Below are 16,660 nucleotides of genomic sequence, written 5' to 3'. Positions count from 1 at the left end.
GCAAGGCGACAGGGGCAAGAAAAATAGGCGCCTGTTCCGATTCACAATTGATAGTGAGTCAGTACAATGGCGAATACGAAGCAACCCATCCGGCCATGGTCAAGTATTTACAGGCGGTCCGACTAGCAGTTGGCTCCCTTGAGGATTTTCATCTGATCCAAGTGCCGAGATCAGAAAACAACCAGGCGGATGCACTTTCAAAATTAGCATCATCCGCCTCCTCTGATACTCCTCGAACTGTTTTTTGGGAAGTAATGGTTAGGAGAATCATTGAGGAAGAACCTATTGCAATCCTAGACAGAAGCTCAACCTGGATGGATCCAATCAGGGCATATCTGACAAACGGTACCCTGCCGGATGATAATCAACAGGCGGCAGCACTGAAAAAACGAGCAACCAGTTTTGAAATAATAAAGGGAGAACTTCACAAAAGGGGGTACCTTCAACCCTTCTTAAAGTGTGTTACTCCAGAAAAGGGACGAGAGATACTAGACGATCTTCACTCTGGTTATTGTGCTTCTCATATAGGCGGTAGGACGCTTGCTCAACGGGCAAGGCGGCAGGGCTACTTTTGGCTTACTTTAGAAGCAGATGCAATGGAGATGGTGAAAAAATGTGACAAGTGCCAAAGGTTTGGCAAGCTAATTCACCGTCCGGCTACTAACCTCACTACCATTCATAGCCCACTACCGTTTGCTAAGTGGGGCATGGATATTCTGGGTCCATATACGCCTGCTACAGGCGAAAGGAGGTACATACTTGTTGCCGTCGACTACTTCACTAAATGGGTAGAGGCGGAGGCTGTAAAGGGAATCAAGATGAAGGATGTAATTTCATTCATTTGGAAAAATGTCATCACTCGGTTCGGGGTTCCCATGTCTATGGTTTTTGATAATGGTCCCCAATTTGAGACATCTGTTCTCAAAAGCTGGTTGGGTGACCAAGGAATTGCACACTATTTTGCATCTGTCGGCCGTCCACAAGCAAACGGCCAGGTAAAAGCCTTTAATAAAATCATCTCAGACGGTCTCAAGAAAAAGATTGAACGAGTAGGCGGCCTATGGGCGGATGAACTACCACATGTTCTCTGGGCCATTAGGACGACTGAAAAAGGGGCGACTAGAGAAACTCCATTCCTCCTAACTTATGGTGCGGAAGCTGTTCTTCCAATAGAACACTACGAGCCGACTCTTCGAGTAATGCTATATGACGAAGATGCAAACTGGGAAGCCATGCGCCTGGCATTAGACTCACTTCCTGAAAGGAGGGGCAATGCTGTCTTGCGCCATGAAATTTACCGCCTGAGAATGACTAGATCATATAATAAAAAAGTACACAGGCGTCCACTCAAAGTGGGGGACTTTGTACTTAGAAAAATAGAAGCAGTTGGTAGGGCTAATGAGTCTGGCAAACTAACTCCCAACTGGGAAGGACCCTACCGAATCTGGAAGAGGTCAGGGACGGTACCTACCGTCTGGGAACACCAGACGGACAACCGTTGCCTCGAACTTGGAATGTAGATAATCTTAAGAAATATTTCTTTTGAATGATGTAAATAGTCAAGGGCTACTTAATAAAAGTTTGCGTACTTAATATTCAATTTTGTACTAAGAGGGGCACGCCTACTAACAAACAGTCGGCTACTCTCCATGTTTAACTTTCTCCAGAGGGGCATGCCGTCTGTACCTTTACAGTCGGCTACTCTCCATTGAGTTATACTTTCAGAGGGGTATGCTGTCTGTACCTTTACAGTCGGCTACTCTCCATTGAGTATTTTACTCTTCAGAGGGGCATGCCGCCTGTACCTTTACAGTCGGCTACTCTCCATTGAGTATTTTACTCTATCACCATAGGGGCACGCTGTCTGGACATATACTCGACTACTCTCCATAGAAGAGGGCCGACTGGTACCAAACACACAGCCACCCCCCTTATACTTAGCTAAAAAAGATTAGGCCCTGGCCGACCCTGTGCCTAAACAGGCGGCTACCCTCCTCTTACTTAGCACCTACGTTCACCAAGAACTAACCAAGGCGACAAGCCGAATGATCAAACCAGGCGCCAAGCCAACTGATCCCATCTTCAAAACTAATACGACCTGTCCCAACATCATAGCAGGCGTCCGGCGGCATCCCTCCGGATGAAATTCGTCGCAGAGAGCAGCTCCCTTTTGGGTGGAACATTGCTCTATAAACTAATTACACGGCACCTATACGACTGTCCCCAAGGGCAACCACGTAGCCGTTTTTGAGACAAGGATAACTCTATCACTAACCATACCAGTGGTAGCAGTTGACATCTGAGTCAGATGACCGCTTGTATTACTTGGGATAAATACAGGGGGTACCTCTTGAGTTAATAGCCAACAAACATTGGCGAATCAAGGGGTCTAGCCGGCCTCCGCCGCCTGGTACCTTTACTTCTCAAGCAAGAGTGACGACGACTGAGTAACACCAACGTTAACTCATAGTCACTCCCTCAAACTTGGTATGGAACCTAAAAGGTTTGAGTAGACCGCCTGTTTTTTGGCAAACAGGGGCACTCAAACCCCTATTCCTACTAGGTAACCACTCGGGTTAATAGCCAACAAACATTGGCGAATCAAAAGGTTCAGCCGGCCTCCGCCGCCTGGTGCCTTTACTACTCAAGCAGGAGTGACGGAGACTGAGTAACTCCAAAGTTAACTCATAGTCACTCTCTCGAACTTAGTATGGAGCCTAAAAGGTATGAGTCGTCCGCCTGTTTTTAGCAAACAGGGGCTCTCAACCACTACTCCTGCTAGGTTAACAACTTATGAGTTAAAAGCCAACAAACATTGGCGAATAAAGGATAACAACCGGTACCCACCGCTTGATACCTCTACTACTCAGTTACTTGGCAACTAGGTAACAATCATGTTTACTTGGTCAGACCACTTTCCTACTTGGTTAATTTTACAAATGACAGGACCGCCTGCCTAAAGGGGATACAGTCTTTAAAATGGTTCGAATACCGATTGGATAAATGGCGGACTGATCGTCTAGCCTGGAAACAGACAACCAGTCGTCCAGGGGCATAGGCGGCGTGACTAACTATCCGTACCTTTCTGCAACTATCGGCCATGTAAAACAGTCGGTATAGTGTACAATTGGATATCAGAATATTCAATACTTAAACATATTTGAAGCAAGCAAAACAAAAAGATTCATTAAAAAGAAGCCGGTCATTAAAGACCGGCAAAATATTCACAGCCCCGGCCCCCTGGCCGGGTAAATACAAACAAACGGCACGCAGGCCGTGGAAAGAAGACATTAAGCTTATGAAGGGGGTAGGTCTTCAATATTAGCAGCTGCCGCCTGGTCAGCACTCTTCTTGCTGGACTCGGCTTCAGCTGCATCCTTCTTTGATGCATTACCCCCAAGCGGCACAAGCGCCACTACCGGCTCCTCCTCCTCCAACGCTTCCTCCAACGCCTCTTCCTCAGCAGCCGCCAGGATCTCTTGATTATATGTATCAGAACACTGGCGGTACGTTTTTTCCCATGAGGCAAAGTCGGCATTGGGGAAGAGGCGGCCCCAAGTCATGCGCTGGATTTGAGCAGAGTCTTCCATCATCTCCCGGACCAGCTCTTTCTTTTCTTGCTCGACCTTTTCCGAGAGCTCCTGAGTAAGACTCTTCTCCTGGGTCACCAGGCGTTCCTTTACGTTGGCCAAGGATTTCTCCAAGGCTTCGTATGAGGACATCTTGTGGCGAAGAGGTCTCAGCTCGGCCTTGAGGTTGTTGATGGTTGCCTCCAGCTCGCCATTCCTCTTCTGGGCCGCCTCTAACTGAGCCCGGATAGCGGCGGTAGCCTGCGCCTGATAATAAAGAATATCAATGGTCAGAACTTCATTTTGGGCAATTTGAAACATTGCCTTATCACAGTCAGAGGCGGCCATAGCTTTTGCAGCCTTTACCTCTTTGTTCTTCCGGTCAAACGGCTTGCGAAGGCCGTTCACTCGGAGCAGGGCCTAAGTAAAAAGGAACAGGCGTCAGTTTCCAAACAAAAAGAAAACAGGCGACCTGGAATTCAAATACTCAAAAATATGCTGTATACCTCAGCAAGGATCCCTGCAATCCCATCTAGGTCAAGGGTGCCGACACCCCTGACCGCCTCCCTTTCAGCTGGAGGAACGGCCTTGATCATAGACTTGGCCACCTCGACCAGGTCAGGCTCCTGAGGGCCGGCTGCATCAAGCATAAACAAACGGATTAGACCTAGTAAAAAAGGGAGCAAGTCTAAAATTTACAAGGACAACTTCATACTTCTAGGCGGCCCAGCTGGAGTTTTAGAAGAAGTGGCCGGCTATTTCTCAGCCGCCACATGTTTCCTGGCAGAACCAGGAGAGCTCGCAACAGTCGTCCTCCGGGCCTTGGGGTCCGGATGTTGGGAAGAAGAAGCTCTTGGAGCGCCCGTCTAAAAAAGAAGAAAAAAGTCAGTATATGCATAAACAACTCCAAAAAGAGGGTGAAAGGTTTGAAGCCCACCAAGGGTGCCCCCTTGTTGGGGGAGTCGGTTGAAGCTTGTTGCATGATGGAGGCCCGCAACATGGCCGCCGCAGGCTTGGAGGCGATAATTTTGCTCATAGCGTCCGCTGCAAAAACAAACAGCAAAGTTAATAAAAGTTATAACAAAATGCACGGAACAACAGAGTATTCGACAGGCCGACTACCTCTTGAGCACCGACTGCTGAGGCCATAGGCGGCCAAAAAGTACTCGTCGTAGAGCCATTTGAAGCTCGGGACGCAGTGCAGGGGTACTTGCTCTCGTACCCCTGAAGTAGAGTTCACCTTCGACTCTACTTTAAAGAGTCCTTTATCTAGGATCTCTTTCTTAGCCTTGGGGGGAACAGGCGGCATGCTACGGCCGCCTGCAAGAAGGGGCGGATTCCTGTTCCACCTGTTGAAGCGCTTGTTCAGCTTTGTGTCTGAACTCTCAATGATGAAGAAGGTGCACCGCCAGTCCTTCCATTTGTTTGCTTTACCTCTCGTCATGAGGTAGCCCCTGTGGCTCGTCAATTGATACCAGCCGGTACCGCCTGCCTTAGGGGTCCGGCTGAGGTAGTTCATGTGGGCGAAAGCCTCGAAGCTCGGCTCCACCCCGTGCAGTTCGCACCCGGCCACATAGCCGAGTACGTTGACCCAGGAGTTCGGGGCTAATTGCCATAACCCCAGCTCATACCCATCCAAGATCCGCTGAACAGCCGGATGTAATGGGAAGCGCAGCCCAGCCTTGATGGCCGCATCGTAGCAGCCAAAGCAGGCGCTATCATAACTGGTACCAGCCGGCCAGACGATTGTGTCTTCTGGATCCGGCACAAACACTAAAAAGCCGGGGCCCATTGTGTGGTTTGCGATAAAGCTCTCCACTTTCTCTTGCATGGCCTTGATCCGGCCCTGAGGTACCGTGCAGTAGTAGGGGGTATTTTGCTCTCGGTAAGAGGCGGATGGCTCCGCCCAATCGTCCCCCTTCTCAATTGCGTGAGAAAGCCTCGCCTCTTGCAGACGATTGTTTTTCTCTTCTGTGTCCAGAGAAGCATGGCCAGAAGAGCTAGACTCGGAATCGTCCTCTGACGAGTCCGAAGAGGAAGACTCCTCCCCTCTCCCGGAGGGGCCCGCCTCCTCTCCTTTAAAAGGAGCAGGAGAGAATGAAGAATTGTCAACTGTGAAATGGGAAGGGGTCACTTTGATTCCTCCCTCAGAACAGCCGGCTTTCAAGCCGCTTTGTTTCATTTCCACATCTGGCGCCTGGTCAGATGTTTCACTAATCGGCACCCTGTGGGAGGAGCCGTCTGAGTTTGAGATCCTGGCAGTCTTTTTTGTTCTGGCCATCATGTTCTGCATAGACACAGATACAGTCGGACTTTGTATAAAGGGCAAAGATGGGTCCAGAAAAGGGCAGGCGGCACTCCTAGTCCTAGATTCAGCCGTCCCCGGTGACCGGCTGATCACTAACCTAGGTCGTGTCGTATGCTTCCGTGGTGCCATTTCAAAAAAAGGATAAAGTAAAAAGAAAATTAAGAGTAAGAGAACTGACGGTTACCTGAACGAGTGACGTTGATGGAGTTCTGAAAATCCTGTGCAGTCGGCTTGTCAGAGCAGGCGGTAGGCAGAAAGGGTCCAAATTGTCAGAGCAAGTTCAGGGGTCCGAATGTTCTCTCAAAAAGTTCTCAAGTGTGAAAATGACTGAAGTCAACACTCCCTTATATAGGCGAAGTGAGAAGGCGAAGGGTCACTTCCAGAATTCATAATTTGGGCGGGAGAATCTCTCGGCCTTTCGCCGAGTGACACCTGTAGCAGGCCGTCGCCTGTTACAGTGCGACACCTGTCACAGGTAACACGTGACCAGTCACGTGCCACCTGTGAGGGGCAAATGATTAGGGGATTTTGCTCCCACCAATCGGAATGCGCCACGTGGGCCAATCAGGTCCTGCCAAGTGTCCCCCAGTTGGAACTGTCAGGGCTTGCCACGTGGCACACGCTTATTCGTCCACCTTGGACCTATTATGTCATGACACGTGGCATACTCCATGCCTAATGGAGAAACCGGCCACCCAGGCCCAACTTCCGAAGGAAGCCCAATCAGCCCTAGGTTAACCTAAACCTAGGATTGGCACGTTTCCCAAGGTTATAAATACCTCCCTTAATCCTCATTAAGGGGGGATTACATGAAAAACGCTAAAAACTCACATTAAACACTCTCACCTAGAGAGACCCAATCACTTTAATTTCCGCATTAATTACTCTTTAATCAAGTACTAACTTGACCGTTGGAGGCGGAGCTCCCACCACCAGGAGTCTCCGTTGTTTTGCAGGTACAGGCGTCCAGTTCCAGTCTCGGAATTGTAACTCTCCCGCAGGACATCAGAAAACCCCGAAACACTTGGTATTTTACACAAGTATGCAAGTTGGATTTTTTTTTTTATCATTAGATGGTTAATTTATTTTTCCAACTCCCATTTGTCAAACCCATTATAAATTTGCATATTGGCAAGATTAATAATGGACATAGCTCATTTTATTTTAAGCATAAAGTTACACCTAATTTTGTTCAAAATTGAAATTTTGGATAATTTTAGGCTTGTGCACCAATAAAATAAATTTTATTTAAGTAGGACTTAATTTTATTTTATTTTCCCTCAAATTAATTCTAAAATGTAATTTAGAATTAGTTATTGTTACACACAAATCGGAATTAAATTCCGAGAATTGGCACGCAAATCAAGGCAAAAACACCCAAGCGTCACCAAGGCTTGCCGGGCTGCCCAGCAGCCCACATGTGGCTGCATATGGTGCGCACAGGGGTGTGCCATGATGTTGTTGTGCGCTGCTGTGTGGCGAGGAGGGAGCTGTGTAGTGCGTGTGCTGGTACGTGGGCCTTAGGCTGCTGGTGCGCTTGTGCTGCTGCTGGGCAGCGAGGCAGCAAGCCCCAGCCAGCCAGCCTACTGCTGCCTGCGCCAGCAATGCTACGCATGCGTGCTGCTGGTGCTAGCTAGCAAGGCAGGCTGTGCTAGGCATGCCTGCTAGCTGCCAGCACCACGCACCATGGCGCAGGGCCATGGGCTGCCTAGCAGCCATGGTGCGCACCCACTAGGGGTTTTGTGGGAAGCTGTTTCTTAATGTTTGAGCTATGCAAGTTTGCAAATTTTTCAAATTTAAAATATTTTTGGTAATTATTTTAACGAGGCTAAAAACCTCGATTTTCGGTTTTGCAAAATTTTTGACAAATTATGGGTTATGCCGACTTAATTAATCGGATTAATTAAGTACGGATGCGAAATTTAGTGGGAGCTTAATTAAGTGCGTAAGCATTTTGCGTTTAGAAATAATGGATTAAACAACTTTGACTAGTTTTAATTAGGCGCGTTAATTGGATTAACCACCTAAGTTAGTTACTAGTTTTGCGTGTTTAATTATGTATTTCATAAAATTGCATGGGCCATTCACAAATAGTGAATGGGTGAATGTAAGATTGTTATTCAAAACAGGTCTTTGAAAATGGCAACTTGTGGGGCCCGACTAGGATAGAAAATACGGACTGCGTTCCGTTATGTATTTTTGTAAATCTAAATACGGTCTGCGAACCGTTAAGTATTTTTGTACTATTAGACTAATCTTAGTCGTTCTAGCTAGCTTCTTTTATTTCATTTTGGCCAAGATGTCTCAAGACGGCGTTTCGACGAAGACGAGCCAAGATGAAGACCCATGGAAATTGAAGATTTCAGGGGGTCATGCTAGTTGCCAAATGCATCTATTTTATGCCTTATATATTGTTATTATATATGATTGCTAGATGCATGTCTAGGATTTCTATTATGTTGCGACAATTAGTTAAGTTCACTTAAATCAACCAACATAGAAACCCTAGGTCCCTTAATAATATTGAGCTAAAATTTGCCGTTCCAAGAACAACATTTACCGAACTAATGCGCGTACGTGATGGACTACGCCAAAGGGAGACATCACTACTTCCCTAGGAACGTAAGGTATACTAGGTATACAAGTTGTCTTGGTTAAGCTCAACGATATCAGTAAGGAGTCCTTAGATGTCGTGGCAAAAGAGATAAAATGTCAAGGATGCATTAGATGCGACATTTTATCAAACCGAGAGTAGCTTGGAGCTATTATTAATTAGATTGCGTACCTTAAGATATTTAATGATTAAGACAAGCCAAAGCATGCTTAACCATTTCTTGATCTTTGGGATCTTGGAATCATTTTATTCTAGCCCATAAGGGACACTTTAAATGCGTGGATAAAATGCTTAATAAGATTTAATATATGCATGAACGTTTTAAATTTAAACTTATTGATATATGAATGGTTTTTCACTTCAAATTCTTTCAAATGTAGAACCATGTCTGTAAGTAACTCAAACAACAACCATATGTGCCCGAAACTCCCCGAAAAGTTAGCTATCAAGCTTAACTTAACAAACCTTGAAGAATGGGAAGAAGAACTTCGGAGAACTCTCCGGAGTTGTTCCAAAGAGTATGTTCTGGATACTTCCCTCCCAGCCCTCTGTTCCAAGAAACTCTTGAGTGACAAAACTTATTGTGCATGGTCAAGAGATTGCAAATTAGTGTCACAACTCATGGCTAACTCCATCCCGGAAGAATGGAAAGAAAAACTTCCATTCTCTTTCCCGGACTTGTTCCTTGGAGGACTAACGGATGTTGTCGGTGTGAGATTCTCTAAGAGTTTCAACGACAACAATGATGGACTCTTGTTTGAAGTGACTAGGTCACTTACAGACATGAATGTAAAGCCATCGGATCAAGGTTGTCTTGCGAAAGAGAGGTACCATCTTTGGTCTTCAGTCTGCAACACCAAGTTGAGACCGGGTATGCCCCTCCGACCCTATGTGGAAAGAATGACTAAGCTCTTCAAGCACATGGAAATCCTCGGAATTCCACTAGAAGATGGAATGGCTAGTCAAATTATGCTCACTTCACTCCACTCAGGATATGATGCGCTAAAGGCATATATTTCTGAATCAAAGGAGACACATTCCTTGAAGAATGTGGTGGAGCTACTTTACCGAGCCAACTTATTTGGGGCAACCAAAAGACCGTCAAGAAGGAGGGATTTCAAGGTTAAGGCTAAGATGCGTTGCTTCTATTGTTGTGGGCAAGGCCACTTCAAGAGAGAATGCAAGGTCTTTCGAGAAGAGGAAGAGAGGAAAGGAGCATCTATCTCAGGTATCTTCCTAAACACTTGTGAATTAAGCTTATCATAAGGTATTGGATACCAATATGACTCACTTCATGTTGCCTTTTCAGGAACCAAGTGAGAAGCTTATCAAGTGTTGGTGCAAGAGCAAGAAGACGACGAAGATGGTTTTTCGGTCGTGCTTGCATGCACCATTTTGTCTTTGAGATGTAATTAAAACTAATTCTAGTTTTGTCGTGATTTTGAACAATATTTTGATCAATGGTGTTGGACACCAAGATGTTTGAAATGAAGACTTCTAACGTAGTTGTTTCAAAGATTATCTTTCAAACATATGTTCAAATTAAATTGCATGCTTTACACAAAGAAAATAGGAATGATACCAAATAAACTAAGACCATCGAGTCGAATCAAACCTACTTGTGGCATTGTCGTCTTGGCCATATTAACATCAAGTGCATCAAGAAACTTCTTTAAGAAGGTGTTCTTGACTCATTCGACTTAGAGTCGTTTGAAAATTGCGAAGGATGCTTATTAGGCAAGATGATAAAACAACCATTCTCCAAGTTGGGAGAAAGGGCAAGTGACTTATTAGGTCTAATACACACGGATGTATGTGGACCAATGAGCACACCCGCAAGACAAGGTTACCGATATTTCATCACTTTCACCGACGATTATAGTAGATATGGTTATGTCTACTTAATGTCGAATAAATTTGAATCCTTTGTGAAATTCAAAGAATTTCAGAAAGAAGTTGAAAATCATCTTGGCAAGAAATTTAAAGCACTTCGATCGGATCGAGGTGGCGAATATTTGAGCCATGAATTCGACGATCACTTGAAAGAAAATGGTATTCTTTCGGAGTTGACACCTCCCGGAACTCCTCAATGGAACGGAGTGTCCGAACGGAGGAATCGAACCTTGTTAGGCATGGTTCGATCAATGATGGGTCTTAGTTAACTCCCTATCTCTTTCTGGGGACATGCGCTACAAACTGCAGCATTAACACTGAATAGAGCTCCGTCAAAAGCTGTTGAAAAGACTCCATATGAATTTTGGACTAAGAAACCTCCTTGGTTGTCTTTTCTCAAGATTTGGGGATGCGAAGCATATGTCAAGCGATTAATTTCGGACAAACTTCACCCCAAATCGGACAAGTGTTTCTTTGTGGGATATCCAAAAGAAACCAAAGGGTATTACTTCTACAATAAATCCGAGAACAAAGTATTTGTTGCTCGTGATGGTGTCTTTTTGGAGAAGGATCACCTTTCCAAAATGACAAGTGGGAGGAAAATCGAACTCGATGAAGTTCGAGAAGACGAGCAACAATGTCAACCTGACAAAACTGACAATCTAGATACTTTGGAAGCATCTAAGAAGATTGGTCAGAATCAAACAGACAATGAAAATGCTCAACCGATTACCCTTCGTAGGTCGCAACGACAAAGATCTCAACCAGACAAATACCTCGGTATCGTCTGAACCGATGATCAGGACATCCTAGTCATGGATGGTGATGAGCCGGCGACATACAAGCAAGCTATGACGAGCCCCGACTTTGCAAAATGGCAAGAGGCCATGAAATCCGAGATGGATTCCATGTTTGAAAATCAAGTCTGGGACTTGGTGAATTTGCCCGAGGGTTATACACCCAAAGGTTGCAAATGGTTCTTCAAAGTGAAGACAGACAAGGATGGAAATGTATCAATATACAAAGCTAGACTGGTGGCAAAAGGTTATGGACAAATCCACGGGATTGACTATGATGAAACTTTTTCTCCAGTTGCAATGCTAAAATCCGTCCGGATCATCCTAGCGATTGCTGCATATTACGATTATGAAATATGGCAAATGGATGTCAAAACCGCCTTCCTTAATGGAATTTTGGAAGAAACTATGTGTATGACACAACCAAAAGGTTTTGTCGATCCAGGCAACGCTGGAAAGGTTTGCAAGCTGAAGAAGTCTATTTATGTACTAAAGCAAGCCAGCAGAAGTTGGAATCTGCGATTTGATGAAGCCATTAGCAAGTTTGGTTTTATCAAGAATCCAGATGAATCTTGTGTATACAAGAAGGTCAGTGGGAGTGATGTTGCATTCTTAGTCCTGTATGTCGATGACATACTTCTCATTGGAAACAGCACAAAATTGTTGGAGTCCGTAAAGGGCTGGTTGGGAAAGTGCTTTTCAATGAAGGACTTAGGAGAGGCACAGTACATTTTGGGCATCAAGATCTACAGGGATAGATCTAAGAGGATGATTGGATTAAGCCAGAGTACTTACATTGATAAGGTACTGGCTCGATTCCACATGGAGAATGCCAAAAGAGGGCATTTACCCATGTCCCATGGCGTAACTCTCAACAAGAAACAGTGTCCACAGACACCTGTTAAGCGAGAAAGAATGAATCAAATCCCATATGCTTCGCTTATCGGATCGATCATGTATGCCATGATATGTACAAGGCCAGATGTATCGTATGCCCTGAGTGCAACGAGTCGATACCAATCGAACCTAGGAAAGGCGCATTGGACTGCGGCCAAGAACATCCTTAAGTACCTGAAAAGGAACAAGGATAAATTCCTGGTGTATGGAGGCCACAAAGAACTTGTTGTTGAAGGTTACATCGACGCTAGCTTCCAGACTGACAGAGACTACTTCAAGTCACAGTCGGGGTACATATTCTGTCTGAATGGAGGAGCGTTTAGCTGGAAGAGTGCCAAGCAGAGCACCACTGCAGACTCTACAACTGAAGCCGAGTACTTGGCCGCTTCAGAAGCTGCCAAGGAAGCTGTTTAGATTCGCAAGTTCATTAGCGAACTTGGTGTTGTACCCTCAATCAAGGGGCCGATAGACCTCTATTGTGATAACAATGGAGCTATCGCTCAGGCCAGGGAGTTGAGAGAGCACCAGAAGGTCAAAAACGTACAAAGGCGATTTCACATGATAAGGGAATGGAAATCCGAAGGTGAAATCCGAATTTGTAAGATTGGCACAGATGATACTGTAGCCGATCCTTTGACTAAACCGTTGCCTCAAGTGAAACACAACAAGCACATTGAGGCGATGGGAATCAAGCATGTTGGAGACTAGCTTTGAAATTCCCTGTACATGTGTTTTAATTAAATAGGATATTTAATGTAAGACACTGTATTAAAACCATTCATTAATGGAGTAAATAATTTTGTGCAAAATTATCATTCACTCCATTACTATTTAATTGTGGTTTAGAATTAAATAATAAGTCCATTCGATTTACGGAAATATTCAAAACAGGGTATCAAGACCATGTCTTGGATAAAGAAACACCTGTTAAGTGGACATTGAATATTTAAATCGAAAATTGTCTTTAATCGAGGTCATTTAACAGATGGACGATTGATGACCGCCATAGATTAGTGTGTAGTATGATTTACAGCACCGTTTCTTGTGCTGCCAGGACGTGACGGTCATAAATCATTTGCACAGGTACAGTTTGGAACTGTACTGGATTAGACCTATGAGAGTACTTTAAGAAATTTTAAATTTTGTCATAAGTACATTTCTCATTATGACTATCGGAACTTGTTTCCTCCGACCATGAGTATTGTGAAGTTTTCTTGTTTGAGTACTGGACTCTTTGATGTTTCCTAAAATCTGCCTTAACTGGGGATCATAACGGGAACACTCAGGAGACTATGTCCTCTTAGTAAGAGGAACTTACAATACAAGATTGGGATTGTCCCCCTACTAACAATAGGGAAAATGTTTTGTTGTTTACAAGGCTGCTTGAAGACCAAGACTGTGAAAATGCATGGCCGTGCTCAGATGGCTTTTAGAAATCATCTGCTTATTGACAGTCGAACTCGAAGATCGAGAAACACTTCGAACGTAATAAGGATGACAAATAATCTTACCTTATAGTTCACGAAGAAACATTAAGTGACATAGGAAATGGGCTATACACTGTATGCACACTTGTCCGGAAGGACAAGTGGGAGATTGAAAGGAATGATGTCCTTCCAACAAGTGTATTCTTCCGATAGAGGGTTCAGAATTATTACAGAGCTAATTCTTCAGTAAGGTCAAGTGATCGGAATGCCTAGGTGGAGGCCGCTTCCGATTAGTAATATCAATGTACAATTGATGTTACATCTTAATTTTAACTGAACCCTTCAGGTCGAACCCAATCGAATCACCGATCCGAGACGACAAATTTATCCGAAAGGATTTAATGAGTCAGCAGAGTTTTACGAATACAGACGCAGGATATCGAGCCTAGGGCGTCGAGACCGAGCGTCGCGAAATCACAAAGCAACAAGTATGAACATAGCCTTAGCATCACACTAGCCTAGCCATGTGGATGCTAGGCTAGTTCAGGCTAGCATGCACCTAGCATGGCTAGGCGCAAGCCTAAGCAAACTAGGTGTGCTAGGCGCACCATCACAGCCTAGGTGCACCATCGTAGCCTAGGCGCGCCATGGCAACCTATCGCAGCCTAGGTGCACCATCGTAGCCTAGGCGCGCCATGGCAACCTATCGCAGCCCTAGCATCATGCCTAGGCGCTATCGCAGCCCTAGCATGATGCCTAGGCACCATCGCTGTCTATTGCAAGCACCACAAGCGCTAGGAGCACCATCGATGCCATCGAAGGCACCAGGCGCACCAAGAAGCCTATCGCAACATGCGTGCTGGCTTGTGTGCTAGCCTTCGCATGGTAGCACCAACCAGCGCACCATGCATGTGCGAGGGCCTGGGCGCCAGCATATTGCTAGGCCACGCACAGGAGCCCAGCATCACTACGCACCAAGGCTGCTGTGTGATGCGTGGGTGTGCGTGTGGTGCGAGGCCAATGCACGCTGTGCATGACTAGTGCGCATGGTGCGTAGCTAGTGCATGTGCGAGGGATGTTGCGAGGATTGTGCGTGTGGCTGGCGAGGCAAAGGGGGTCAGCATGCGTGGCTCGCTAGCATCACGCATACTGGGTGTGCGAGCATGTGCGAAGGGGTGCAGCGATGATGCGTGTGGTGCGTGGGATGCGAGGGCCAGCACGCACCAGCGCCAGCACGCACCAGCGCCTAGCACTGGCACGCACCAGCACTAAGCATGCGAGGCTGCTGGGCATTTTGGCACTAGCTGGCTAGGCTGGCTGGCACTGCTAGCTGGCGTGCTAGCTGGCAGCAGCCCAGCAGCCCTTATGGGTGAGGCGTTTTTGTGAGGGTGGGGACCAAGGCTTTCGGTAAGCCTTGGGGAGCAAGGCAATGGTCCCCCCCACCTCTCCATGGTCCTCACCTAACCTTCTCTCTCCCTTTGACACTTGTTGCATTGTGATTGAATTTAATTAGCAAATTATTCATTCTCCCACATTGGTTGGGGAATGAAGTTCAAGGGTTCATTTCCCTATAAATACCAAGCTTGGGTATCGGGAAATGAACAACCTTGAGTGGAATTAAAAAGGCAACTCTAAGTAAGAGTAAACCTTTGATTCGTAAAACTCATAGTAATTTTGTCCGGGTCTTGACTAACCTTCAAGACTTAGGACGCTCGGGTCGGGTCGAGGGTACAATCCGTCGGAGATCTCGTGTTTTCGGGATTTTAAAGTAAGAGCTCTTTGGGAGCGAAGCACGCGACAAAGGTATAATTTTTGTTCTTAATCTTGTTTGATTAAGTTTAATATGCTTGTTAATTGTTTTAATTAATTGGCGGGTCTTGGTGGGTTTCCTTCCGCGTAGTGTTGGGTCACTACGAAACCCTACAGAAACAGGCGGCTTTGGCCGCATGGTACCTCTTTATTCGCGAAGTTTCTCTTAGCTATTTACTCAAATTATGCCGACTGTATTGTCCCAAGCAATAACAGGCGGTTTCTGACTTAGATTTTAACTGTCGACCGCGTGTTTATAGTATAGCGGTGCATTTATCTTTGTCTCAGGCCAAACGACTGCGAGGTTTAGTTAAGAAACACTCGGTATGGCCGTTTGTTTTTGGTTTATATAGCAATGTGCCACCCAAACGAGAGATGCTCTTTGCGACGAATTCACCCGAATGGATGTCGCTAGACGCCTACTCTTTTCTTGGGACAAACGTATTAATTTAATTTTAAAAAGATCATCCGGCCATGGGCCTTAGGACGATCATCCAGCCTGTGGCCTCATTAGATTGTTCAAAAAAGAATAGATTGTTAAGTTATTTAGACTTAACGTTTTTACTCAAGTATTAAAAGGAAGTAAGGCTGACTGTGTTTTGCACAGGCAGCTTGCCCCACTGAGGAGACTTGCACAGTAATTGAAATAAATTGCAAACTTTATTGATATGTTTACAAATAATTTACAAATCTCAGAAGTAGTACTTTTTTAATTTGTCTACATTCCAAGTTCTGGCTAGCTACCTGCCGTATGGTGTTTCCAGGCGGTAGGTGCCGCCTCTAACTTCTTCATAGATTCGGTAGGGGCCATCCCAGTTAGGAGTCAGCTTTCCCTGCTCGTTGGCCCTACCGTCTGCTTCCATCTTTCGTAACACAAAGTCCCCTACTTTTAGGGCCACTTGTGCACTCTTTTATTGTAAGCTCTCGTCATTCTCAGACGATAAATCTCATGGCGCAAGGCTGCATTGCCCTTGCGTTCTGGAAGTGAATCTAATGCTAGCCGCATGGCTTCCTAGTTGGCCTCTTCATCATAAAGCATGACTCGAAGAGTCGGCTCATAATGCCCAATAGGCAGAATAGCCTCTGCCCCTTAAACCATGAGAAATGGAGTTTCACCAGTCGCCCCTTTTTCAGTCGTCCTGATGGCCCACAAAACATCCGGTAGCTCGTCAGTTCATAGGCCGCCGACTTTTACAATTTTCTTTTTAATGCCATTTCCTTGGGGGCGGCCAACTGATGCAAAACAATGAGAGATCCCTTGGTCTCCCAACCAGTTCTTGAGAGCAGGCGTCTCAAATTGAGGTCTATTGTAAAAGACCATAGACATGGGCACCCCATACCGAGTG

The sequence above is a fragment of the Chenopodium quinoa genome, unplaced genomic scaffold (assembly GCF_001683475.1).
Source record: "Chenopodium quinoa cultivar QQ74 unplaced genomic scaffold, ASM168347v1, whole genome shotgun sequence".
NCBI classification, from domain to species: domain Eukaryota; kingdom Viridiplantae; phylum Streptophyta; class Magnoliopsida; order Caryophyllales; family Amaranthaceae; genus Chenopodium; species Chenopodium quinoa.
Note: the sequence above shows the minus strand (reverse complement) of the source record.